Genomic DNA, 26996 nt, shown 5'->3' on the forward strand with positions numbered 1-26996 from the left:
AGAAACAACAAGGATGTAGTTCTGAAAAACAAAAAAAGGCTGAAATATAATCCCAGGATAATGAGCCATAGAAGATAGTTATCTGGATAGGAGGAAAATAAAAAAATGAAGGATGAGAAACAACCGGTTAAGTAGGAAGAAATAAAATATACATTTTCTGAGGATAAGCACATAGATAATGGACAGTAATCAGGAGGTTAACAATTCAAATTCGAATTACTAGCTAACCATACAAAGTCACTTGCCATCTCTATTATACGCATAAACACAGACCACCATTTCTTACTTGCCAAGAGTCAATTATAATTAGCCAATGGCTAGTGGCGATTGAAACATTTGCACCCTGACAGCAATCCGGGGTTCACTGGCAAGTACACATTCTGATAGTTGTTGCTGCCACACCTCAGTACAAAAAGAAAAGAAAATCACAGAGAAGGGGACATTAATCCTTCTAACAAAGCGAAAAATAATGATTTGTGGAATGAGATGACAACCGCGCCTTAACATAACCAGACATGCCAAGAGAAGCGAGAAGAGCAGAATCATCAACAGCATCAAATACAGCAGACACATCCAAAAGTACCAAGATAGAAAAACGTTTGTGGCGACCGTCTTGAAAAATATAATCAGAAAAAGCAAGAAGTGCTGTTTCTGTTGACTGCCCAGGATGAAAGCCAGATTGCAAATGATGTGTACGTTGATAAGTATAAGATAGGTTGACACTTGAGATTAGACATTGCTTTTTAAAAGTTCAGACAAATAAGGCAAAAGAGAGAGGATGAAAACGAATCTTTAACCTAACAAAATAGTCTTGATCTACATTTTGTCTCATGGCATAGTATTTATGATGCACCCTACATTTGCTGTGGGTCAAAGTTTCAGACGGACACAAGTACTATTCTTTAATAAACAAATTCCTGTCTTGCATGTAGGATAGGAACGAAGCTCAAATGTGTCTGATGGCAGTTGGGAGGAGTCTGACATGGGAGACCGACACATAGGTGGTGTTTTCTCACAATTCGGTATTTATTAAATAATAAATGATGAGACAAATGCCTAACTTTCCCTAACCTAAAAAGGTGATCCTTACCTATCAAACTAAGGATAAAGGAAAATGACCCAATGCCTGAAAAATGTCTGTCCCTCACACTAATACATACAACAAAATCAGAGAGAGAGGTAGACCGGAGAGAAGTAAAAGGAGAGTGAAAAGGAGAGAGAAAAGAAGAGGAGAGTGCAGACAGGATGTCCTGGGTTGTAGTGGTGAAATCAGAAGCCAGAGCTGTGCAGGGGGGCTTGAAAGGAGTGGAAGAGGTAGAAAATAAAGGGGGTCCTGGGAGTCCCTCTGCTGGACATTACAGGAATCATTTGGCTGTTTCAACTTTACAACAGAACATACATATTCAAACAAAGGAAAAGAGGAATCCTTGTGACCTCTTCCCCTGGATCTTTTTAACTAACCGAGTTCCACTCCAAGTAGAATGCAAAGTATTTTTCATCCAATGTGTCCTTCTCACTCTTAAGATAATTGACAGATTTTAAAACCTTCTACTTGGAAAACCACAACAACGCGCACTCCAAATATCAAGTTGAAAATGACAATGTCAAACGTTCTTTTCTTGAAAGACAAAGCGATTTGTATCACATTTCCCTACTTCTCCATAAGCAACACCTTAGTCAGGATTGTTCATTCAGAAAGTTACGGTTTAGTCAGGCTGGCTATACAACAGTTTATCAAAACACAGTAGTGGAATTGCCACTATTCCACCACAACCTTCCACCAGATTGACAGTACTTCAAAACACCTTCCTCCTGGTCCACTCGTATGCCAGGACTAACCACTATTTATCCCTTTTCTGGTGTACTTGCCTGCCAGGATAAAACTCATAATACTACAACTTGTACTCTGTGGTGAGGCTTGTTCCAAACTTTCCACACCAGCACCGGCTTCTGGAATAAGTCTTTTGACTTGCAACACAATTAGCTTACACACAGAGAATAATGATTCTCACATTGATCTCTTTGCCATAGGCAATGCAGGTTACAACTCTCTCCCCCTTCATCCTTTCTACAAGAAGGGCTTTTCTCCTGCAGTCTATGATCTACACAACCTATTGGCTGTTGGGAATGTAGTTTGCAACTTTCTCCCACAGGGTATTTCGCTCTGAGACTGCCACATTCCAATTGCCTTGGTTTCACTCTCAGCTTTCTTTGATTTTGGCAATATAAGTTATAATGTCCCCTTGCTGGATTTCCCTCTGTGGCCAAATTGCATCCCTCTAGTTAAATTCTTGCTTTGTTTTGGCAATGCAGGTCACAATAGTTCCTTACTGACTATCTCCCTTGAGAGAAGTTGCATTCACTTTTCTTAATTATTGCCCCCTTTTGGCGTTGGTAATTGGGGTTATAATATTCTTCTGCTCGACCTCTACCTTTAGAGAGATTGCCTTCCCTTTGCTTTATTTTACAGGTTTGTTATTCAAAAAGTGCATATCTGCACAGTGGTCTATTTCGGAGCGCCCCGGGGTCACCTAGGTTAGGCTAACTCACCAGTCTGTTCTGGCGTCTGCTTTGGACCCGCTGCTTCTGCTTTTGGGCTCGTCAGGACATCCCTTGCGTTTGACAGCTCTGGCCTGCCTCCGGCTGCTCGCGCGGTCTTTGCATGGAGCTCGCACTGCTCCACATGCGCTCCAGTGAACACCGGAGCGGGATGCAGGAGCCGGAGAGCATCTCTCTCCTTCAGGACAGATGGCCTTCACACCCCTTTGCGCTGGGCACCCACTGCATCGCCCTGGGCACCACGACCTCCACCACTTTATCTGCACAGTGTCCCGCTATTGGAAAAGCCGCAGAGCTAACCTCGGTCCTCTCCTGCTGCTTCTTCTCCTATTTAATAGTGCACACCTGAAAGGTCCTTTTAAAGGTCCCGCTCAGGTGTGGGTTATTAGAACATCTAGATTGCACACTACATTTTATAAACTCCGGACCCTTCTTCCTCGTCCCAGTACTGGGAACATTATGGGACTTGAAGTCCATAATGTTCTTAGTTGTTTCAACCTCTTTCAATTTGCTGTGTTTCGGGATTTATATTGATTTATTTATTTATTTATTTATTTATTTATTTATTTATTTATTTATTATGCACCTATACACAAGTGTTTTAAGGCGCAACGAGGGAAGGGAGGGGGAAACAAAGGAAGGACAAGACAAACAGTCTTACTAGGCCTAGTGTTATTTATTTAGATTGTGCAAGTGCGCAACAAGAAGTGCAGGTGAGAGGGTACAGGGAGAAGAGCACCAAGAGCAGCAGGGCCCTGAGTTAAGTACATGGAAGGCTGGGACTATAGGGGGCAGGCGGCAGTACAAGGTGGGCCAGGCGGCAAGTACAGGGTGACTACTCAGAGGAGGCCCGGTGTCCTGTGAGACTCTGAGGACACCGGGCAGCCAGTCCGCAGACGGAGCAGGAGCAAGGGAAGGTTAGCAGGGGAGAGGGAGCAAGAAAGAAGAGGAGAAAAGGAAGGTCTTGAGGAGCTTCCGGAACATAAGGAGATCCGTCTCAAGGCGGGTAGATGCAGGGAGGCCATTCCAGAGGGAGACACCTGCAGTGGAGAGAGAGATCTACCCCCCATTCTCTGCTTGGAGAAGCGACTCACCTGCAGAGAATTGGAAGTAGACGAGCAGAGGGCTCTAGGAGGAAGGTTCTTAGGAAGAGAGGGTTGAAGATAGTGAGAGCCCCGGCCACAGAAGGCCTTGTGGATGATGTAGAGGGTCTTAAACTTGATCCTTGCAGCCACTGGGAGTCAGTGGAGGGATTTCAGGGCCAGAGAAATGCAGTCCCTGGGCTTGAGGCCAAGGATAAGTCTTGCAGTCCTGTTCTGGATGAATTTGATAGGGCGAAGAGTAGAGTTATGTCTATGTCTATATATTTATTGTGCGCCGAAAGCCTGTAGGCATCAGCGCGCTGTATGAAGAGACAAACGAAACAGAAAGGCCTAGGACGAGAAAACAAAAGGGAGCCAAGGGGTGAGCAGCCACAGGTCTAAATGAATAGTCTGATTTTCAGATTTTTCCTAAAGATAGCATGATTTGTTTCTTTCTGCAAACATTCGGGCAAATCATTCCAGTCCAGTGCCACCAGGACTGGAAAGGAGCTACCCTTTCCCCGACATCTCTAACACGTGGGCTGGTCAGGCGATGGGAGTCAGAGGACTGGAGGCTGCGCATGGCCTTGTAGATTTCCAAGTTTTCCTTCAAATAGAGTGGTGCATTTCCAAAAAGGCGTGTGTTGCCCAGGGATAGTATTTTTAACTGAATCCTGGCAGAAATGGGAAGCCAATAAAGTTTTCTGCGTGTCTCAGGTACAGGATTGTTGCAAGCAATGTTAAAAACAGCTCGAACCGCATCATTTTGGACTTTTTGGAGCTTTACTAAACTGTCCTTGCTTGCGCCACTCAGTAATGAATTACAATAATCCAATCTGGGTAGGACTATTGCGCAGACCAGTTTCTCACGGTTCAACTGAGTTACCAATGGACAGAGCTGTCCAAGTACTCTCAGGTAATAATTCAAGTTTTTTACTATATGGTTGACATGAGCATAAGTGAGGCCTCCATATAGATGTCCAGAGTTTTTACTTTATCAACGACATGGACAAAGCCCCTGTCTACACTAAAACTCTTATAGAATGGACCCAATTGTTCCCTGGCTTATTTGGATCTGTAAATCATCAGCTCAGTCTTGGCCACATTCAAGCATAGCCAATTTATGGTCATCCATTCTTTGATAAAAGTATAGATCCTGTCCACATTTTTCTGGTCCACTTCGTAATCTCCACCCGACTCCATGATCAACTGCATAGTTTGCGAAGAAGGCCTCTAATTTTTCGATTTCCACACACAATGGTTAAATGAATAGACTGAACAAAGACGGGGAGAGGCAAGCCCCTGTGAAACCCCACAAGGGATAGAGGGGAAATAGGATGTTGCTTCCTCCCAACAAACCCTAGAATTCCAGCAGCAGGAAGAACTCCATCTATAATGTGGCTTCACCCAAAAAAACGAGCAGTTTTAGTCAGTGCCTTTAACAACTGTTTATGATTGAGGAGATCAAAAACAGCTGATAAATCCAAAAGAATCAGCAAGCCTGATCCACTCCTTTCCAATGTGGTTAACATATGAGTACTTACTCGAGAAGAGCACTCTCGCTACCATGTGATGTCTGGAAACCGGATTGCTTCTTATGTAGAAGTCCCCTATATTCCATATGGTGCTGCATCTGATGGGTGGCCACTTTATCATTAAGTTTCAATAGGAAAGGGGTGCTTGTTATTGGCCTGAGATTTGAGCGATCCTTCGGATCAAGACTGGGTTACTTTAACAATGGGGTCACAACTACAACTTTGATGGCCGCTGGGACAATGTCCTGAACAAATGAAGCATTAATAAATCTTCTAAAGACATGCACAAACAATTAGTTCTTTTCTAAAATAATTTTAGATGGGAGGAGTTCCCCAGGACAACTAGTTGGATGCATGTCCTTCAGTAAATCAGTTACTTCACCATCCGACACTGGAAGGAAGGCAAAAGTCCCTGGGGTTCACTACCCGGTTCCTGGTCTGTGATTTTTGGGAGTACTAGTTGTGGTTGTAATTCCAAGGTGGAGCAGATTCTGCTACGAGAAGTGGACATTTTCTCTGCAAAGGACTTCTGAATGTCGATATAGGCCTCTCTTTTGGGATTACAGGGGAGACGGGGGCGGGTCAGAGCATTTGGAGAAGTGGACATTTTCTCTGCAAAGGACTTCTGAATGTTGATACAGGCCTCTCTTTTGGGATTAAGAGGGAGGCGGGGGAGGGGGGCGGACAGAGCATTTGGTTTATCCCAAGATTTAAATAGTTTAAATAATGTCCTGCTTGTAGTTTAAATAATTTCCTGCGTGTGTTATTTGTTTGTTATAAAAGGATTTTTAGTTTCTATAATTATACATTTATATTCCTTCGGCAGATTGAGAAAAGATTGTTGTAGTCCAGCCTAGAGAGAACCAGGGCTGTGGTTGAAGTGAGCTTCTGGGGGAAGGTGAGAAAAAGGAGGATACCTCTGAGGAGGTGCAGCTGGAAGTGGCCCTCTTTGGCAAAGTCTGTGATGTGTGGAAAGAAGGAGAGGGTGGATTCGAACATGACCCCAACGTATTTTGCCTCACAAGAGGGTGAGGGCAGGGTGTCAGAGGAGGGCAGCCAGAGTGAGAGGAAAAGCAGGAGCAGGGGTCCCAATGAGAAGTATCTCAGTCTTACTGGCATTAAGGCAGAAATCGTTAGAGGTGCACCATGCCTGAATAGCAGATAGACAGTCAGGGATAAGCGAGGAGGAGGCTAAGGGAAGCCTGAAGGAGAGCTGCGTGTCATCCACATAACACCGAAAGTTAGAGGAAAAGGTAGAGATCAAGAGGGCCAAAGTTGCCAGATAGACATTGAAGAGCCAGGGGGAGAGGATAGAGCCCTGGGAGACACCACATGTGGATAGAGAGGCGGTGGAGAGAAAGGACCCAAGCTGAACCTGGGAAGAGCATACAAGGAGGAAGGTCATCAATGCCAGAGCCTGATCCGTGATGCCAAGGGTCTCGCAGAGACGGGTAATCAGGATGTCGTGGTTGACTGTGTCAAATGCAGAGGAAAGGTTGAGGAAAATGAGGACAGAAGGAGAGCTAGAGTCAAGATTAGAGAGCAGATCTTCACAGGTGTTCAGGAGTGCAGGTTCCGTGCCTTAGGCTGCTCTGAAGTCAGACTGATGGTCATGGAGACAACCAACAGAATCAGTGTGGAGGGGTTAGCCAACTTCTATAGGGGTTTGCCCAGGAAAGGAGTGATAGAGATCAGGCGTTAGTTTGCCGGAAAGGAGAGGTCAGCAGAAGGGTTTTTTACTAGGGGGGCACAAGGGAGTGCTTGAGAGGGAAAAGATCCAGTGACGAAGGAGTGATTACAGAAATTGGCCAAGGCTGGAGCGAGAGAACCAATGTTGTCCTTAATGGTTTTGGAGGAGCAGGGAGGTCACCTGTTTGGATGAGACTTTCATAAACCGGACTTGTCTAGAAACATCATCAGGTGTTACAGGAGAGAGAGGAGGAGGGCAGCCAAGGAGGGCCGGAGAGAGGTAGGAGGAGAGTGAAAAGGAGAGAGAAAAGAAGAGGAGTGTGCAGACAGGATGTCCTGGGTTTTAGTGGTGAAATCAGAAGCCAGAGCTGTGCAGGGGGGCTTGAAAGGAGTAGAAGAGGTAGAAAATAAGGGGGGTCCTGGGAGTCCCTCTGCCGGACATTAGTCCCGGTTACAAGTGCCCAGATTCTTTAGCTCACAAGTGCCCAGATTCTTTAGCTCACTATCTTTCAAAGCGGAGAAATATCCAAAATATATCAGTCGTTGTCCTGCCCTGGGGCAGTCCAGCACCGAAATGCTAGGCAATTCTCCTCCAAACAAGAGTACCAACAGCAACCCCAGACACGTGTTTCGGTCTGGTTGGACCTCATGAGTAGAAGAGGTAGATACTGCAGTAGGATTGGCCAGCCTTGCAGATTTTGAACAGTTTGGCTGTGTTGTTTAGGGGCCGCAGAGATGCAGGCTTGAATATGACCATCTATGGCGCATATTTAGGGAAAGGTTTTAAAAGGTAGTTTGGATTCTCTTTTGGGTTCACTAGAAATAGAACCATTAATTCCCTGCCCATTACATATATGTAATTTCCAAGTTTACTAAGAGGGTTCTTGTACTTGGTACCTTGGGTAAGTCTGGGAGGGGAGGCCCCACTGTGACAACATGGCATTAAATTTTCAGGTATTAGGAGACCCTCATCCTCAGAAGAGGATTAACACTTTGCCTCTCCTGACAGCATCATCACATTCCACTGACAGACTTCTGCTCCCATGTGCTCCTCCCCCCTGATACCACTCCAGGGTTAAGATCATGTAGTTTCTGCCTTTCCCTGGCCACAGGGGAGGAGACTTTAGGCTGGGATTCTGTGATGACTCTGCAGGATGCATCACAGAGTATTACCATGTTCTCTGACCTGCAGAGGACGAACACATCTAGAGCACTGTAGGAAATGGAATCCATGGCACCCCTATGATTTGTTTTTTAAAGAGGATACCTTAAGTTAAGACCAGCTATTTCTCTCATTAAGATAGAGTTAAATGGCAATTTGTTGTTTCTGGTGACTGCAGAAGATTAGGAGGTACATTTGTTTGAGTAATTACTATTTCCACCATATCCAGTTGCAACATTATATTTGGAAAAATGTGCTTTTAAAGGCACCAGCAGACACCATTTTTCAAACCTGTCTCAAGGGGACTCCCACGCCAGACCTAGTTCTGCTAATTAGGACTAACACATTTGCTTGATCAGGAACACATGGGTATTCACATTACTCTTATGATTATTCTTTTGAGGTGGTGTCTCTTCCCAACACCCTCACTATGAAAATTGCTCCAGCACCACTGCCTGGCAGGTCTGCAGATTAACAGCTTGTGCAATGTTCTTTGAAGAGAGGCTTCTTCAGCCCTTTTCTGATTTGCTGGAGAAGGTGGGGGAGGTTTGAATTCTGATGTCAGCAAGGATGTTGTTCCATTTACTTACCATGTAGTTGAAAATGTGACCTGTTGCTTTTCTTTTAGAGGTTCTTAGATTATAATCCGGTGGCTTCCAGGCATCTGGTGTTGCATTGGCCTCCAAAGAGGGTATGTTTGTTGTTCAGGTAAGCAACAATCGGGCATTTCAGTGACTAGAATCCACAAAATCCTTACTTACAGGACGGGTAGCAGTAAGCAATCAATGTCGCTGACTCAAAGGGAAACAGGCGTGTGTGAGCATTCATGGGATCTTGTCACTTCTCTCCATAGGGGAGCCCTTCTCTGTGAGACTAGGGGTGTGTGAGCTCGCTACGCAACATTCCCCCTGGGGGTGGCGGTAAGCAGGATCTCACAGGGAGAGACTTCCCACTTGGGGACAAGGACTCCCATTCCATCAAGGAACTCCATAAGCCCCTTAATGAGGAACCCATAATACCATCAGAGCTTCATAAAAACCATCCCAAACCAGTCAATGTTTGTTATTGTAACGTCACACAAAATAACCAACAGTTATACTGAACAAGAAGAGTGCAAGAAATGAAGATTACTCAGTGGTTGGAAATCAACCATATTGGGACAAAGAAGATTGAGCGAGTAACAAGGAACGCTCAGGAAAGAGACAAAGGACTACAGGTCTACGCTAGAGAGGACCTAGCACTTCCCAATAAAAAGGAAAGAAGGACTGACATACAATGTTGGTGGAGCCGGGAGTTTCAAGCTTGGAGAGATCGAGAACCAGGAGAGCCCAGAAGTTCCTCGGTCGAGAGGACGCTGGAAACCAAGAAGAAAAGGAGACGGGGAGCCAATCTGTTTATGCCAAAAGAAAGGCAAGGCAGTGGCGTGCCCCAGAGGAGGTGGACCGTCTGGTCCTCAAACATCACAGAGACAACAGCAGAACGGGGTAAGCAGAGCCGCACTTTGAAACTGAAAGAAAGAAGTGACGCTAGAAGCGTTCAAGCTACGAGAGAGACCCTGACCTCACAGGAAGAACCAGTGATGCCAGCCCAGCATAACAAAGGTAATGGGAGTGGCAGGAGACCAGCGAGGGGAACAGGGCAGGAAGAGTACAAAAAGACCTGTCGTACTCATTCCAGTGGTTGTGAATACCTTTAAGAAAGTCAAGAGTACAAAGTGACTCATCAGACTTGTCCCAGCAGTTGTGAATGCCTTAAAGAAAGTCAAGAGTACAAAGAAATTCATTATACTTGTCCCAGTGGTTTTGAATACCTTAAAGAAAGTGAAGAGTACAGAGGTACTCAGTACCCCCAACCCAGTGAGTGTGAACATTATAAAGATACTGAAGAATTTTTTGATGTACATTTAATTCAGCCCAGAAAGGGGTTGAAAACCAAGCCAAGGATAGAAAGTAAGAAAGAGACACTGCAAGATTTCCAAAGGAATAAGGGGCAAGACCCTATCTTGATGAAACAAGGAACTGTGTATGAAGAACAGGAGGGGAAACCCAGGGTGTGGAAGAGCCCCGCAGAACTTCTAAATGAATTGGTTCATGTAATCACAAAGAACTATTTATTTATTAACATTTATAAAGCGCACAGCAGCCCTGAAGCATCGTGGCGCTGTTACAGACAGATAATCTTTGCTGGTTACAGAAAAAGGCTTAGTTACATGACAGTGAAGCAGAAGTACATACATGGTTACAAAGGAGGTACAACTGCATGCAGGAAGAGACAATAGTGGAGGAGGGAGGGAGTGTTAGTTGAAGAGTACGGTTTTGAGGCCTTTGCGGAAGGCTATGAGAGAGGTTTCTGCCCCGAGTGCGTTGGGATGGGCGTTCCAAAGTGTGGGAGCTAGATGGGTAAAGCTAATCCATCCCGCTTTGGCTCTTTTATTGGTCGGGATGCACAGTTGGTTGCCATACTGACTTCTCTTGGGACGCAAGGAGGCGTCTCGGATGATGGTATCCGTTAGGTAGGGTGGTGCAGAGCAGCTTAAGCATTTATGGGTTAGGTGAGGGTCTTGAAAGTGATTCCGTCCTTCACAGGAAGCCAGTGGGCGGCCCACCTAGCCTGCGTGATGTGCTCTTTTTGTGGATACTGAGGGTTGCTCCGAGCCTGTTGTTTTTTACCATTTGGAGCCGGTTTAGATTTTTGGACGATGTGCCTGCTAGGAGAGCACTGCAATAATCTAATTTAGCTCTAATGGTGGCTCGAGCGATGGAAAGGCAATTTTGGTTAGATAGGAATAGTTTAAGGGCATTTATAAGTTTGGTGGTGTGGGCAGAGGCAGAGGCAATGGCACTGACCCGTCTTGTCATGGACAGGGTGGAATCTAAGAAGACCCCAAGGGTCTTTACAGGGGAGGAGACAGGGATAATGGTATTGTCGATGGAGAAGTTGCAGTATTTATGGTTGAGTTTGGACAGTATTTCTTTGGGGCCTATGAGGATGATCCCGGTTTTGTCTCTGTTGAGGCACAGACCATTCTCTGCCATCCAGGCTTGGATGGTGGTATATATTTGGATGAGAGCCGCCGAGTCTTGGTCATAGGACCCTTTGAGGGGGAGGAGTACTTGCGTAACGTCTGCATAGTTTGTGTAAGCTATGCTGAGGGAGTCCCCAGTTGATCGAAGAGTGGCTTTGTAAACAGGTTGTACAGGGTAGGCGCTGTGCAGGAGCGCTGGGGGACTCTGCAGTCGATGGTGGCTGGCGCTGCGTTTGCCTGATCCGAGAAAACCTTCATGGCTCTGCCTTCTAGGAATGAGGTTATCCAGGAGGAGGCCTGTTTAAAGAAGTGAGCTGATTTAGTGAGATGTGAGGTGAGGATTTTGTAATCAACAAGATCAAATCGGGGCCGAGATGTCCAGGAGCAGAAGAAGGGCTGGTTTGACTGTGTCCATTATCCCAGTTATTTGTTTTTTAAGGTCAAGGAGGGCGGTTTCGGTGCCATGACCTTTGCGGAAACCTGATTGCCTTTTGACTAGGATGGTGTTTGACTCAAGGAAGTTTTGCATCTGGTTGTGGGCTGCCTTATCTTGGATCTAGAGGAGGAAGGAATGGTGGTGATAGGGCAGTAGTTGCTGGGGGAGGTGGGATCAAGGGAGTTTTTTTGTTAGAAGGGAGCAAATCCATGCTTCTTTTAGGTTGGAAGGGACTGAGCAAGTGGCAAAGAGGCAATGATGAATGCCGTGATGAGAGGAGCCAAGGAGTCAGCACAGTCTTTGATAATGTTGAGAGGGCAGATGTCTCCTTTGCATAGGGAAGGTTTGAGATGTTTGAGGAGAATTAAGACTTCCTGTTCTGTCTCTGAAGGAGAAGGGAGGGGTGGAGGGTTTATTGTGGGCAGTGCTGGGTGTAGTCAGACTGTTGTGCTTGGGGAGTGCTTTACATTGAGATGAACAAGTTACTTCTTACCTTTTAACGTTCTTTCGATGGGATGTTCCTCTGACGTATTCCTTATCTTAGATATCTCCTTCCAGCTCTGCTGGCCTTGGAAAATTTTTCTCTAGAGGGCGCTGCGCGTCGATGTCCCTCGACAGCCGCCGTATCGACGTCGACGTCATCCTGCCTATAAAGGCTGCGCGCAGCGTCCGTTGCTCAGTTCCGTTTTGTAGCCCACAGTATTTCTGTCTGGACTAGACTAATCACCCTGAAGGAGCGTAAGCTGCAACAACAAGGGAAGTAGAACTGCGGGGATGGATGGGAGGGTCGATAAGGAATACGTCGGAGGAACATCCCATCGAAAGAACGTTACAAGGTAAGAAGTAACTTGTTCTTCAAAGGGATTGTGTCCTCCGACGTATTCCTTATCTTAGATAGGCTCCCATAGCAGTATTCTATTAATGGAGGTGGGAGTACTGACTTCACGCTGTCTTCTATTGATGAATAAAGTGCAGTACAGCCCTTCCAAACCTAGTCTCTTGACTGGAGGAGGAATCCAAGTTGTAAAATCGTGTAAAGGTATGGACAGACGACCATGTGGCGGCCGCACAAATGTCTTTAACCGGCACACCTCTTTTGAGGGCCGATGAAGCTGCAATACCTCTGGTCGAATGAGCCCTAAGGTTTTGAGGGGGCTCTTTTCCTGCCAGTTTATAACATTCCAAAATGGCTAGAATGATCCATCTGGAAATGGTCTGCTTAGTTATTGGTAACCCCAGCTTGTGACCTGTGTAACCTACAAACAGCTGGTCTGCTTGTCTTATCCTGGATAGTCTACTGATGTAAAAACTTAAAGCCCTTCTAGGGTCCAGCCTGTGTAACATCTCTTCCTCTTTCCCCGGATGAGGAGGAGGATAGAAAGATGGTAGGGTAATCTTCTGAGAGATATGGAATTCAGAAACCACCTTTGGGAGGAAATTAGGCTTCACTTGCAGGACAACTTTGTCTTTGTGAATGAGGGGGTTTACAAGAAAGAGCTCACCCTTCTAGCAGAAGTAAGTGCTATTAATAAAACAGTTTTAAGGGTAAGGAATCTTAACGAACAAGAATGGAGTGGTTCGAAAGGTGTGCCCATCAGGAAAGTTAGGACTAAGTTTAAATCCCATAGGGGAACCTGGAATGGTCTTGGGGGATAAACGTTGGTTAACCCCTTTAGAAACTGTATTACCAAGGGTAACTTGAAATAGGATGGTTCTTCCGCAGTGCGCTTAAAGATGGATAGCGCTGCGAGATAGCCCTTAATGGTGGCAACTTGAAGGCCTGAATTCGCCAAATAGAGTAGGAAGGACAAAACCATTGGTGTACCACATGAAAAGGGGTCGATATTGTGTTCTCTACACCAGCTGCAAAATCTGTTCCAACGGCAGCGGTATAAAGACTTTGTTGCTGGCCTCCTTGCCGAAAGCAACACCTCCATAACATCATCAGGGAGGTCCCAATCCTTGTACCTCAGCCTTTCAGAAGCCAAGCGTGAAGGTTGAGGGTATTGATGTCTGGATGGAGAACGTGACCTCCGTTCTGTGAGAGTAGGTTCTCTCTGAGTGGAAGTCGAATTGGAGGGCAGATGGACAAGTCTAGAAGGTCCGGGTACCACGTTCTCCTGGCCCAATCCGGGGCAATTAGGATCATGGTTCTCCGGAATCTTCTCAACCTCCTGATCATTTGAGGAATGACAGGGACCGGTGGATACGCGTACAGAAGCGGAAACTCGCAGTCCACTATGAACGCGTCTCCCAGAGCTCCTCTCGGGGGAAATTCCCTTGAGCAGAACAGATCACACTTCCTGTTGACACTGGTGGCGAACAGATCCACCTGAGGGGTTCCCCAAAGGGCGAAGATCTCTAGAAGGACTTCCTGAGCTAGTTCCCACTCGTGGGAGACTGTGCTCTGCCTGCTCAGAGCGTCCGCTGTCAAGTTCTTCTCTCCGGCTAGGTGAACTGCCGATAGAGAGATTCCTTCTTGGATTGCCCAAAACCAGAGCTGCATCGCCTCTCTGCACAGGGTAGTGATCCTACGCCTCCTCTTTTGTTGAGGTAATGCATGGCCACCGTGTTGTCCGTCATTATCAGGACATTTTTCCCTTGTACAGCCGGCAGGAACGCCTTCAGCGCAAGTCTGATGCCCCTCAGCTCTAACAGGTTGGTATGTAGTCTGGACTCCGATGGAGACCAACGACCGCTGATGGTCAAGTCGTTGGCGTGGGCTCCCCACCCCGTGAATGAGGCATCCGTGACTACTGTTATCTCCGCAGGACCTCATCAGTAGGGTGATAACCAGGACTAATGTCTGGCAGAGGGACTCCCAGGACCACCCTTGTTAATTTGCATATTTAAGTAACTTTGGGTCTCACCCTAAGTTACTAGGGTAATCCAGACGTGGACCCCTTGCTCACTATTCTTAGAGAGGCACAGATCCACCCTACTGATGAGGGTAACCAGGACTACTGTCTGGCAGAGGGACTCCCAGGACCCCCCTTGTTAATTTGCATATTTAAGTAACTTTGGGTCTCACCCTAAGTTACTAGGGTAATCCAGACGTGGACCCCTTGCTCACTATTCTTAGAGAGGCACAGATCCATCCTACTGATGAGGTCCAACCAGACCGAAACACGTGTCTGGGGTTTCTGTTGGTACTCTTGTTCAGAGGAGAATTGCCTTGCATTTCGGTGCTGGACTGCCCCAGGGCAGGACAAAGACTGATATGTTTGGGATATTTCTTCTCTGTGAAAGATAGTGAGCTAAAGACTCTGGGTAAGTCTCTTGTAACTAGGACTAATGTCTGGCAGAGGGACTCCCAGGACCCCCCTTGTTAATTTGCATATTTACGTAACTTTGGGTCTCACCCTAAGTTACTAGGGTAATCCAGACGTGGACCCCTTGCTCACTATTCTTAGAGAGGCACAGATCCACCCTACTGATGAGGTCCAACCAGACCGAAACACGTGTCTGGGGTTTCTGTTGGTACTCTTGTTCAGAGGAGAATTGCCTTGCATTTCGGTGCTGGACTGCCCCACGGCAGGACAAAGACTGATATGTTTGGGATATTTCTTCTCTGTGAAAGATAGTGAGCTAAAGACTCTGGGTAAGTCTCTTGTAACCAGGACTAATGTCTGGCAGAGGGACTCCCAGGACCCGCTTGTTAATTTACTGTTATCTCCGGCCAGGGTTGCCAAAACTGTTCTCCTTTCAGAATGTTCTCCTGACAGGCCCACCACTGAAGGTCTCGAGCCACCCTGTCGGGAACCTGAAGAAGATCTGTCATTCTCCCTGAGAATTGTGACCACTGAGTCCTCAGTGCCCACTGGAGGGATCTCATTCTCAGGCGAGCCTCTGGCACTAGGAAAATGCAGGATGCCATGAGGCCTAGCAACCTCAAAAAGTCGAAGGCTGGGAGACGTTGGGCATATTGGAACTTGGTAACCATCTGTAGAATATCTTGAGCCCTCACCTCTGGTGGCGAGGCTTTTCCCAGGGAAGTGTCCAGGATCGCTCCTATGAACTGGAGTCTCTGCGATGGTATAATTTGTGACTTCTTTAAATTGAGGGAGAAGCCCAGTCTGTGAAGGGAGTGGCAAACGTGATTTAGCTGGATCTGAGCTTGTTCCGAAGATACAGCCCTGATCAACCAATCGTCCAGGTAGGGGTAGACATGAATCCCTTCCCTCCTTAGACTTGCCGCCACTACCGGCATTAACTTGGTGAAGACCCTCGGGGCGGAGGTCAGCCCAAATGGCAGCACTCGAAATTGATAATGAGAGTTGCCAATTGAGAACCTCAGGTATTTCCTGTGTTTGAGATGGATAGGCACATGGAAATAAGCGTCCTGAAGGTCCAGAGATACCAACCAGTCCTGGAACTGAAGGGCCTGAAGGATCTGAGAAAGAGTGACCATCTTGAATTTGTCTTTCCTGAGGAATTTGTTCAAATCTCGCAAGTCCAAGATGGGTCTCAGTCCTCCGTCTTTCTTTGGAATGAGAAAGTAAGGGGAGTACCAGCCCTTGTTCCTCTCCGCTACAGGTACCGGTTCTATGGCACCTTTCTCTAGCAGGTCCAAAATTTCCTGCAAGAGGAGCGGATCTGGAGCTTTCTGAGAGCTGATCCCCGGTGGATGACTCGGAGGTATGCGTAGGAGAGGCAGGCAGTAACCTTGGGCAACTGTTTCCAATGCCCAAGCATCTGACGTGATAGCCTGCCATTCCGCCAGATGTTGAGTTAACCTGCCTCCTACAGGTGTTCTGTGAGGGAAGTCCTCAGAGTGGTTTTGGGGCGGCTGATGCAGATGCCGATGGTAAAGAGGCACCTGCTGTTGCTGCGGCTTTTGAATATCTACCCCGTCCACCTCGGGTAGTTCTTCTTTGTCCCCTTTGAGCCGGTCGTCCTCTACCTCTTCCGAATGCGGAGTAGAAGCGAAAGGACTTGCCCCTCGCAGAGGTTCCTGTGGGACGAAAAGGTGTCTGACGGATTGCAGCGCCTAGGGATTTTGCTGCTGCTTTTGATGTTTGCAGTTTCTCTAAACTGTCATCTGCCTTTTTCCCGAACAAAGAAGAGCCATCGAATGGCATGTTCAAGAGCCTGGCTTGCACATCTGGGGCAAAACCAGACTTTCTCAACCAAGCGAATCCCCTGGTTGTTGTACTTGCCGCCATTGCTCTGCTAATACTGTCAGCCGAATCAATGCCCATCTGGAGGGATTCGCACATAGCGTCTTTACCGTCCTGTATGATATTCAGGAACGCCTCCCTTTCTTCTCCCTCCGGGATGCAGTCAGCCGCTGTAGAAGCACACTCCCAAAGTGTATAGCTGAATCTAGCAAGGGTGCAAGTAGCATTAACAGATTTTAACGTCATGCTACATGCCGAAAAAACTTTCTTTGCCATAGCATCATATTTCTTATCGTCCCTGTCCTGTGGGACGGTAGGGTAAGCAGTCTTGACGTCAGTAGAGGATGCTGCCTGTACCACCAGACTTTCTGGGGATGGGTGTTTTGACAAAAACTCCGGGTCTGCAGAAGATACCCTGTATTTTGTAGACAGTTTTTTATTTACTGCCGGGACGACATCTGGGTTTTCCCAGTTCGTCATAATCTTCCTCTGAAGAGCTTTATGAAAGGGCACTACAGGATCCTCCTGTGGGCCTTTGTCAAGAATATCCGTGAGGTCATCTTGTTGGAAAGACTGTGAAGGTGCAGACCACCCCATAAATTCTGTGATCCTGGCCATTAAGGCTCTATAGGGGTCTGGCCTAGCAAACTCCACCTATGGGGAAGTGTCTAACCCACTTGCCTCATGTAAGGAATCATGAAGATCCTTTAACCTGCGTTCTTCAGAGGATAACTCCTCTCTAACTGGGGTTGCAGGTCCCTGCAACTCAAATGTGTCTTCCTGTTCAGACAATTCACCCTCTTCCATAATTGAGGACATAGTTCTCAATTGTTCTGAACTCATAAAGGGGGTAAACCCCATCACCAAGGCAGAGGGTGCCAAACTTGTCATAATCGGGATGTCGTCGACGCCGACGTCGAAGGCTTCGGGCGTGGCGTCGAAAACAAAGGCGGAGGCCTCGATGACCTCGACAGAATTGGGATTCTGCTCGAGGAAGTCGACAACCTCGACGCCATCGTCATCGAGGACCTGGGGATAGCCACTGGGTGCGTCGTAACCGTGACTTTTCTTGGCGTCGACGCCGGTGTCGAAGATGGCGTCGCGTCGACAGACCCGTGTGTCAAAGGTCCGTTCGACAACGGCGTCGAAGACACCGACCTCGGCGTCGACGGAACCTTCGTCGACGGCGTCGATGGAACTCTCGAAGGTTTTGAGGTCATAGCTTTATTCGAGGGTTCGAGAAGCTTCCTTCGCCGGGTACTGCGACTCGCAGCGTTTTTGACCTTCGGGTCTTTCGACCAGAGCATCGCTCTCGGCAGTCTTCGAGGGGGTCGAGGCTGCTTTCTCGAAGACGCACATCATATTTTTGCGGAATTCCTCCCATTCAGCCCAGGAACTATGTTTCGTGGGGCAAGGGATTCTCTTTGGAGAAACAGAGGAAGAGGAAGACAGAGAAGGGGATCTTCGGCGTCTCCTCTTCGAATGCTTCGATCTCGAGGAGTGATGGGACCCACTCCGAGACCTGGAGCGCGAATGGTGACGAGGAGACGAATGTCTCGACTTCGTCGAGGAAGAAGAAGCTTTAAAAGTCTTACCTTTCTCCAGCTTCCCCCTACGCTCCTTCAGGGCCTTAGCTGTCATGGACATACAGTCCTCGAACTCCGAACAATGGTGTTCAGCTCCCAAACACCACAGACAAAATCTGTGAGGGTCAGTCAGCGACATCTTTTTCCCACAATCTCGGCATTTTTTTAAGCTGGACCGCGGAGTTGTCGGTTCCGACGAAGAAGCCATCGATTACGGATCGAATATCTCGAGGTAAATAGGATTAACCTGACAAAACTGAGCAACGGTATTCCGAGGCACTGAGTAAGCGCGGAAAAACGGAACTGAACAACGGACGCTGCACGCGGCCTTTATAGGCAGGATGACGTCGATATGGCGGCTGTTGAGGGACATCGACTCGGCGGACGTCGACGCGCAGCACCCTCTAGAGAAAAATTTTCCGAGGCCAGCAGAGCTGGAAGGAGATATCTAAGATAAGGAATACGTCGGAGGACACAATCCCTTCGAATGTATTTTATCTTGGAGAAGTTTAATTTTGTTTTGCAGGGCTGCCTGTATGCTGGCGCACCAAGCTTCCTCTTTAGTAATCTCATCGGCAGTGGTTGAGGGGGTGATGAGGTCTTTAAAGACCAAGAACATTTCCTTGTATTTGAACTTGCCACTGGAGATCCTTTGATTGAAGGAGTTGGATTTTGCCTCAAATATAGCTTTTTTGTATTGCGTTGATATCCTTTTGAATTCTTCTGAAGTGGAATCACAGGTTTGGCCTGCCAGTTGGCAGGCGTTTACTGGTGCGAAGAGCTAGTAAGTCTTCCGTGAACCAGGAGTTGGTGTGCATAGATTTTCTCCTTTTTGGCTTCGAATGGGGCTATGGCCTCAATGGCTCTTGTGAGAGTGAGGGAGTAGAGGTCAGCAAGTGAGCTGGGATCACTTGCGAAGGGGGGTTTGAGTTCCGGGACATCTCAGAAGGGAAGAAAGTTGTCCCTTGTAAATTATTTAGGGCTTCTGATCATGGCTGAGGGGGCATAGGTGAGTACTTTAGTGGTGGGATTGGTGTGAATGGTGAATTGGATGCAGTTATGATCAGTCCACGGGCAAGCCATGTTGGACAAGATTGTGGAAGAGAAATTAAGGTCAGCTACCCAATCGAGGGTGCAGCTTTTACAATGAGGCGGGCCTGTGACTTTTTGTGAGAACCTTAGGTCTTTGAGGTCCTTGGCTAGGGCTGAAGCTGCTTTGTCCTTTGGGTCATTGAGACCTAGGTTGAGGTCTCCCAATAGGATAGTTTTGGTGGTGCATTTTTAGGTTATTGCCTAGAATATGGAGGAGATGCCCTTGGAAGTCAGGGGCAGTGCCTGGTGGCCTGTGGATGATGTGTAGGTTTAAAGTACAATTGGGGGACAGGGACAGTTTGGCTGAAAGGAGTTTGGTGTTACCTTCCCATGGGTGACAGCACGCCTGATGGAGAGCGTATCCTTGGATACAAGGGCTACACCTCCACCTTTTGAGAGCTGTCGGTCCTGTCTAAAGATTGAGTATCCCTGAGGGAGGGTGAGGGAGATGGCTGGACCAGATGCCTCATGGAGCCAAGATTCTGTGACAGCAAGTAAATCTAAGTCATGTGTGGTGATGAGGTCGTTGATCTCGAGGGCGTGAGCGTGGAGGGAGCGAGCGTTAATGAGAGCACATTTGAGGGCAGGGGCGGGACTGCTTTTTTGTTTTAGATGGAGGTGTGGTGGCTAGCGCTAGTGGGGTGGATGAAGGGGATGACTAGGGAAGAGCTGTGGTGCAGAAGTTTGGTAGTGTGATGTAGGGGTGTGTGGGTGGATTTGGTGAGGAGAACTGGGGGTGAGTGGGGTGGCTGGTGAGATTGTGCTCACTTATCATGAGTTGGCATGGTCATAGCTTTGCGTGCTGAAGCATGTGTGAAGGTTGCACGAGAGCCAAGTTTATGATTTCTCATGGCTGTGGGGTTGGGCAGGCTGGGGTGCAGGGTGGGCGTACCCTGAGCCTGGAGATTCTAGTTCCTAGGTAGGTTTGAGAGCATGGAGGGCCAGTGGGGTTGCTTGTGGAGGCCGTGTTGATTAAACATGCAGGCTGCTGGGGAGTGTGGGCAGCGGGTTGTGTGTGTAAGAGGTTGGCATCATGGCCAGGTCGGTGTGCCAGAGAGTGGCTAGTGTGAGTGTTAGTGTAATGAAGAGGTGCCGTAAAAGAGTGATAAAGGGTGTGTACTGGTAATTGTGCATGTCGGATGGCGGGGATAGTGTAGCGCAATACATTGGTAGCACACGTGATGGGGCAGAATCTGTGTGGCAGGTGGAGTGTTTCAAAGGTGGTGATCAAGCGATGGGGCAGTAGTAAGGAGCGAGTGATAAGTGTAAATGTGCTGGCTATTCTTCCGAGGCAGTGTGAGAGCACATGCAGTAGACACGAGCTTGGTGGTAGGGCGGTGAAAGGGCAGACTGGGTGCACTGCAATAAGAGTACAAATCAGTTATAAGACAAGTCAGGTGTCAAATGTACTGGAGGGGCCGGCTGGGCACACTGTGAAAAGACAACAAGTCATGATCACGGAGCTTCAGGTAGCCATAAGATGAGCATAGGGCAGTAGGAGAGTCAGAGTCTGTGAAACTTAAGTGGGGCTTACCTAGTAGGACCACAAGCAAGAGGTAGGGCTGGCAGCATGCTCCAGTGCGCGAAAAGGCGCAAACAGGGCCTTGACCAATGTGGGTCTTTACAGAAGTGGCCCGGCTTCCGCCTGCCGGCAGAAACGCAGCCGTTAAAAGCTACACGTGTTTCCTAGCAACGCATAAACAAGTTGAACGTGCGGCCATTTTAGGAGGAGGCAGCCGCGGAGATTCGCATGTAAAACAGGTGATTCTGCGATCTTTCAGCGCTGCAGTCTGATGCAGTGGCCGGGTTCAGCTATAGGCACATTCGCCGTGCTCACCTTCTGGTGGGCTGGTTCACAGAGTGCACGGGCTGGATCAGCTGCTCCGGCAGCACGTGGCTGAGGTCTCGCTGCCTCTGAGGTCCAGATGCTTGGGTGGGGAGAAGGGCTCCTGCCCTCTCGGCGATCCGGGTGCTGTGAGAGCGCAGGTGCAAACAGGGCCTTGACCTACGTGGGCCTTTACAGAAGTGGGCCGGCTTCCGCCTACCGGCGGAAATGCAGCTGTAAAAAGCTACATGCGTTGCCTAGCAATACATAAACAACTATTTGAAGATAGACTATTAAGGCAATAGAAGCCGGTCCAGGAGAAGGGAGTCATTATGCTGGGCCTCTTTTCTTTTGATGCTTTGGTAAGTGGTAGGGTCAGCATGGGATAGTTTTTGTACAGAGGACCGAGAATTGATTTGGAATACTTTATTGCTGCGAGCATCCTACTTAGTTTTGTTTTAGGTAGGGCAAACCCTTTTGTGTAGGGATAGATCGACCTTTTTCCTTTTATTTTATTAAAATCCAATACGAAAACCATTATTTTGGCCATCTCCTTCTGACCTACCACAAGTGTCAAACAGAAAAAAAAGTGTGGCAAGAAAAAACGTGCAATTTAAGCCATCTAAAGTAACAAAGCTGTGGCACTAGGAGAAATCTGTAGTAAACTTAGAGACAAATCGCATTTCAGCTGCCATTGGCTATGCCGGATTGGGACGCCAGAGCGGAAAAATTGAGATACCTTGCCACTGACAGAGAGGGATACAGACACAGAGTAGACTAAAACAGAGAGGGTAGTTCGTAGCCCACAAGACAGTCACAGTGGATAATAAATTGCATCATGGGAAAGGCAGAGCTGCCCTGCACCAGATTAGAAAGACATGCTGTTGGTCTAGGAAAATCTAACAATGCCTCACGGGGGAATGAGCAAGAAAGAGGCACTGTGCCAGAGCAGTAAAGCCAGAAAACTGAGAAAATCACATAATCACCATGTAGGAAAAAAGGCAACTTTGTCACAAGAATCAAAGAGCAAGGTCTATGCAATATTAATTCAAGTTTGACTGCATAATATTTTGAGACAGCTATTTGGAAAGTGATAAAAACGTCAGACTAGATGGTGTTCCCATCCTGTTTTATAATCAAAGCAATAGCTCTTACTTCTAAGGAACTAAAAGCATCCAAAGTTAAATCTGCTGAACAAACCATACGCTATCCTAGGCCAAATGTGGCCACGTTATGTAAACAATAGTCAGAATGTATTAAATAAATCTGGAAATCAATGCAAGAAATTGGAAAGCATGCATCTGTTGGTCTGTTATGGATTCCATCCAGAACTAGAATAAATCAAAAAGCTTTTGCAAGCAACATATGGCACTGTGTGAGCCAGTATTTATACAAAATGACATTTAAGCAGACAATACAGAGTTGAAAGTGTTGGCCTGGTTGTTGGAAGAACAATAGCCCATGGAAGACAATTTCAAAGAGCAAGTTTGTCACACACTTTTAGCGCATTCATAATGAACTCATGAATGAGGGTTGATGATAGGTCATATGACTTGTATACTGAAAAATGTGCCCAGGTTCAACTTTTTTCCTTTCCCCCATTTTGAAATAGATGTCTTCAACAGAGGTTATACAAATCCTTATTCATGCCATTGCTGTTATTTTCAAGGAATACAAAGGATTTCCAGGGGATTGAATGATGTGGTACAAAACATTGGAAAGCCAAAGCTCCACCGCAAGCCACAAAGTTTGAGCTCACAAAACGCACTACTTTAGAAAATATACAAACATGATTTCAGAACCTTTCAGCAAGAGAAAAGTCAGCTTGACGTCCTCCTTCCTGGTGTGAGGAGTTAGGATTGAAAGCCGGACACAAAGGTGTCATATTTTTGGCTAGACTTTTATTAACTTAAACAGGTTGGGAAAATGCCTCTCAGGGTCTGCTCTAAAGAGGAGTTTCCCTACCTAAAACCAAAAACTAAGGATCGGTCTTTGTCAGGGTATCAGAAATCAAAGGCCGTCCTTGTGTCTAAACAATCTATCCTGACCCTTACACTACAAACAAAACAATAAAGAGTGACGGGAAATGTCTTTAACCAGGTATTGGCAAAAAGTGTTCACAAAATAAAAATAGAATACCTCCAACGTAAACGTTCTCCAAGATGAAAATACCTTGGTTCCAGAGGGTGATTCCCTTCCCCAGGATTTTTAAATGATATGACAATGTCTCTTGGTCTAACAGTTGTTTGTGTATTTCTTGGCCCACGGCAATCCTCTTAGGTGAAAAGCTCTTTAGCCTTGTAAGTCCTCCTTTAAAATAAGTTCCTTCTTTGTTCAACAAACACTGTCCTTTCTTGATGCTTCTTGTAGGTTTAAAACTTGCCTGGTATACTCCACTGCCGGGACTTTTTATGCACTCGCAACTGCCTAGTATATTTCTGTAACCAGGACTTCTCCTCTTGTACTTTCAACTGCCTGGTATACTTCTATTACCAGAACCTCTCCTCTTTCACTTTCAATTGCCTGGTATACTCTTTCCAGGTCTTCTCTTCTTTTACTTTCAATTGCCTATTATACCCTTGCCAGGACTTCTGTTTCATTGCAGTTCCTCTTTACATTCAAGCCACATATAGCTTTCTTGGTTCAGTATATCTATCCATTTCAATGTTCCTTTAAGCTTTCCCCACATCTGCATTTCATGCACTCATATGTTATTGGGGTTTGCGTTGGTATTCTGCCATTTGGATTCGAAAACAATCAATTGTTTTTGTCTCAGCAGCTTTACAACATTCAACTCGTCATTGGCGCGGTCGCCGAAACGCTCCGGGGTCCCACTCTGCTTGGGCGGACTCACTGACTCTGTAGCATCTTTGGTCTCTTTTGTGCTTATGCGGTGTAGCTCTGCCGCTTGCTTCCCACTCTGGGATATTCGGACCTCACTCAGGCTTCCCTCGCGGCTCCGCTCTTGCATGCCTGTTTTTCTTCAGGTCCTGGTAAGGATAACGCTGCCTCTTTGAGTTGCTAAACGCACAAAAATCCTCTGGCGACTCCTGGCATCTCCACAGCACATCCTGCTCGTGCAACTTTCCGTTCCTTCTCTGCTGGTGAGGTCCTCTGCTCCGCCACACCGGCTTGTGCCTCGAGCATTCACTCGCCTCTGCAGGAGATGCCACGTCCTCTGCTGAAACTCTTCTCCTAGCTTGATAGCCATTTTTAAATGTCCTGTGCACAGTTTTCACCAAACAACTAGCACGCTCATTGACTTTGAGGCTCCTGCATCAACTCCTCCATCCTGCTCATCCCAGTACCTTGGTGGTTGTGGGAACTGGAGGCCATTGATGTCACTTGATACATAGCATTTGGAGAATCTCTCTCAATGATTCCATATGAAAGAACAGATCTATATGAAGCGGAATTAGAACTGAACAATGTTTTCTTAGAGCTGTTCTTCTTTAGGTCATAGATGGGAGTTTGGCATAAAGAGTGTTGGAAAAAGGTATCTTTATTTTCCCTAAAGGGGGAGGGGCAACGGATGCATTTCAATAGGCCATTAGAGTACCGGGTCTCAGAGGGTCTTCCTCATGGGCAAATGGGGGATACAGCGCCTCATCCAATTAAGCCATGACATCTCCCCAGTAGTTGTCTCCTCCCATGTGATCCACCCTCAGATAACCGCCACCAGGCTCAGGATCAGGTAGCGGCTGCCATCCCTTGGCCACATGGGAGGAGGTGACCGCCGGGGAATCCGTGATGACTCCATTAGATTCATCACACTGGTCACTGCTGAGACTTGACCTAGACCTTTGTACACCTGTAGACCACCAAGATTGAACCATACGGGAGCTGTGTGGTATACAGGTTTGTGGCTCACACCCTTTGATGACATCTCACGACAACGCAAAGGTGTGAGGGAGCGGAGCCCAAGAAGGAATGGTTGGAGAGCACGCAGGAACAGAGAGAAAAGAGTAAGAGAGAAGAGCACGGACGCCAGGCCCCGGACCGCTCCCACAGTGCTGGCTGTGATGACTGGCTCCACCGGATGGAGTAAGAATATTGAACGTCTAACGCTCTGATGATGGGTATCTTTTACAGGGTTCTCTGTATCTTTCTTGTATGCCTTTATACTGGTTTCCATATAGTATTGAAGGGATTGTATCCCCAAGCTCTTGGGCTTTCCAATAATGTTTGTTGGGCCACAGCAATGAGGGAGACAACTTCTGATGCCCTCTGTTTTAGCAGAGGTATTTGGTGAATCGCTGTGATGAGGGAGATGGCTCCTGTTCCAATCTGCTTGGGCAGTGGTATTGGACTGACCACTGCGACAACAGAGATGACTCCCGATGAACTATATTTTAGTTGGGCTCCTTCCCAGAACCCACCCGGTCTTCTCACCATTTCCGTTACCTGTGGTACCTTGGGGACACAGCTCTGGTTCTTCACAGGGTCCTCTCCTCCTACTTCTTGCTTCCTGGGCAGCTCTGCGTCAGGCTGGAGGTCTCTGTGTTGTCGTTTCTGCACCCAGACGGTCCACCATTGTGCAGACAAGCCACCAAGTGAGCTTGTTGAGCTTCCCTGCCGGCTCCCAGGACGGTCCAGCAACGTCCTGTTCTTCTCCTGGAGAGACGTGACTGCTTCGGCTGCAGCATTCCAAGTTTGAACTTCATGGGTCTCGTTTGCATACCCCTGGCTTCCGTGGTGAGATGCCTTTAGTGCGTTCTTGCTTTCTACTTTGTACTGTTCACTCTGCCCTGGTGTAACGTCAACACCATCTTGGAAAGTCTCCTTCTCTTTGGCACTCTTCATGCCTCCAGTGAGCTACCTCATTACAGTAACTGCCTGGCTTTGTATATGGTTAATCCATATGCTTCTCATGCTCTTCGTCCCAGTATGTTTTACATTTGTCACAGTCATGGCTTTACAGTAAAACATGATTCCAGGATCAATAGTGGGAGAAAAGGGTAACCATGAGGCTCGGGTGTTATGTGACACGGTTTTAGGGAGGCTTTTCTCCAGGTGGATGTGGGAGACCATTGGGGAGCGGACTCACCTTCCTAGCCTCATAGGAAAGGACTCCCCCAGGGGAGAAATGACGAGACCTGGCGAATTGTTACTATGGATCTGGCTGAAATTGTCAAACAATTGTCTTGCATGGGCCCCTTAAAACTGAAAGGTTTGGGGCACATTTGTCCAATGGTTCAAAAGTTACTAAATGTAAAATAAGCTGCTTTAACACACCCATTCGTTTTCGCATAGAGAATAAGGTGAATCTCTTCACAGTTGCACAGCGAAAATCAATGGATAGATTTGCATCAAATACAAAACATGTTGGGCACAAATCATTGCAAATATCACTTTATTGCTTTAGTGTAAATATGTCCTTGAGCTAATTGTTTATTTGATAGAGAAGGGAGCCTGCCTCAGCACCAACAATGTGTTTATACATCTCTCTTGATGCATTGCTTGAAGCTGAGGCAGTGGATTCGTCACAAACAAAAATCTAGTCACATCTTTGAATTTTGGAAGAATTCGTTTTGAAAAAGAATGGAATGTGATTCATTTTAGGAAGCACTCTCTGGTTGTTTATGCGGCTGAAAGCATTGATGCTGAGAAAGCACTTGATAGACTGAATTGGTATTCCTCGTCATGTACTGCTTAAGGTAAAAAATGTCTGTGATATAAGCAACTCTTTAGAGATTTGTATAATGGTGCTAGAGTGGCAGTGTCTGTGACATACAGAAAGACACACGTCAAGGACCCCAGAAGGCCCCAGAGGAACAGGAGGATTCCATTAGGAGAGACGCAGTGTTTGTCTTCTTCAGAGAGGGAGAATTCTACAATGCCTGAATATTTCATGGCTTGTTGTCAGATTCACCTTCGTATGCAAC

General features: G+C 47.0%; 1 protein-coding gene across 1 annotated transcript in view; it reads right to left on the bottom strand.

Moving 5' to 3' along the window:
• The window catches only part of ATF6 (activating transcription factor 6), a 946910-nt gene that overhangs the window by 177738 nt on the left and 742176 nt on the right, over positions 1-26996 (bottom strand). The window lies entirely within an intron of this gene.

The sequence above is a fragment of the Ambystoma mexicanum genome, chromosome 1q (assembly GCF_040938575.1).
Source record: "Ambystoma mexicanum isolate Mex_15411 chromosome 1q, UKY_AmexF1_1, whole genome shotgun sequence".
Taxonomy (NCBI): domain Eukaryota; kingdom Metazoa; phylum Chordata; class Amphibia; order Caudata; family Ambystomatidae; genus Ambystoma; species Ambystoma mexicanum.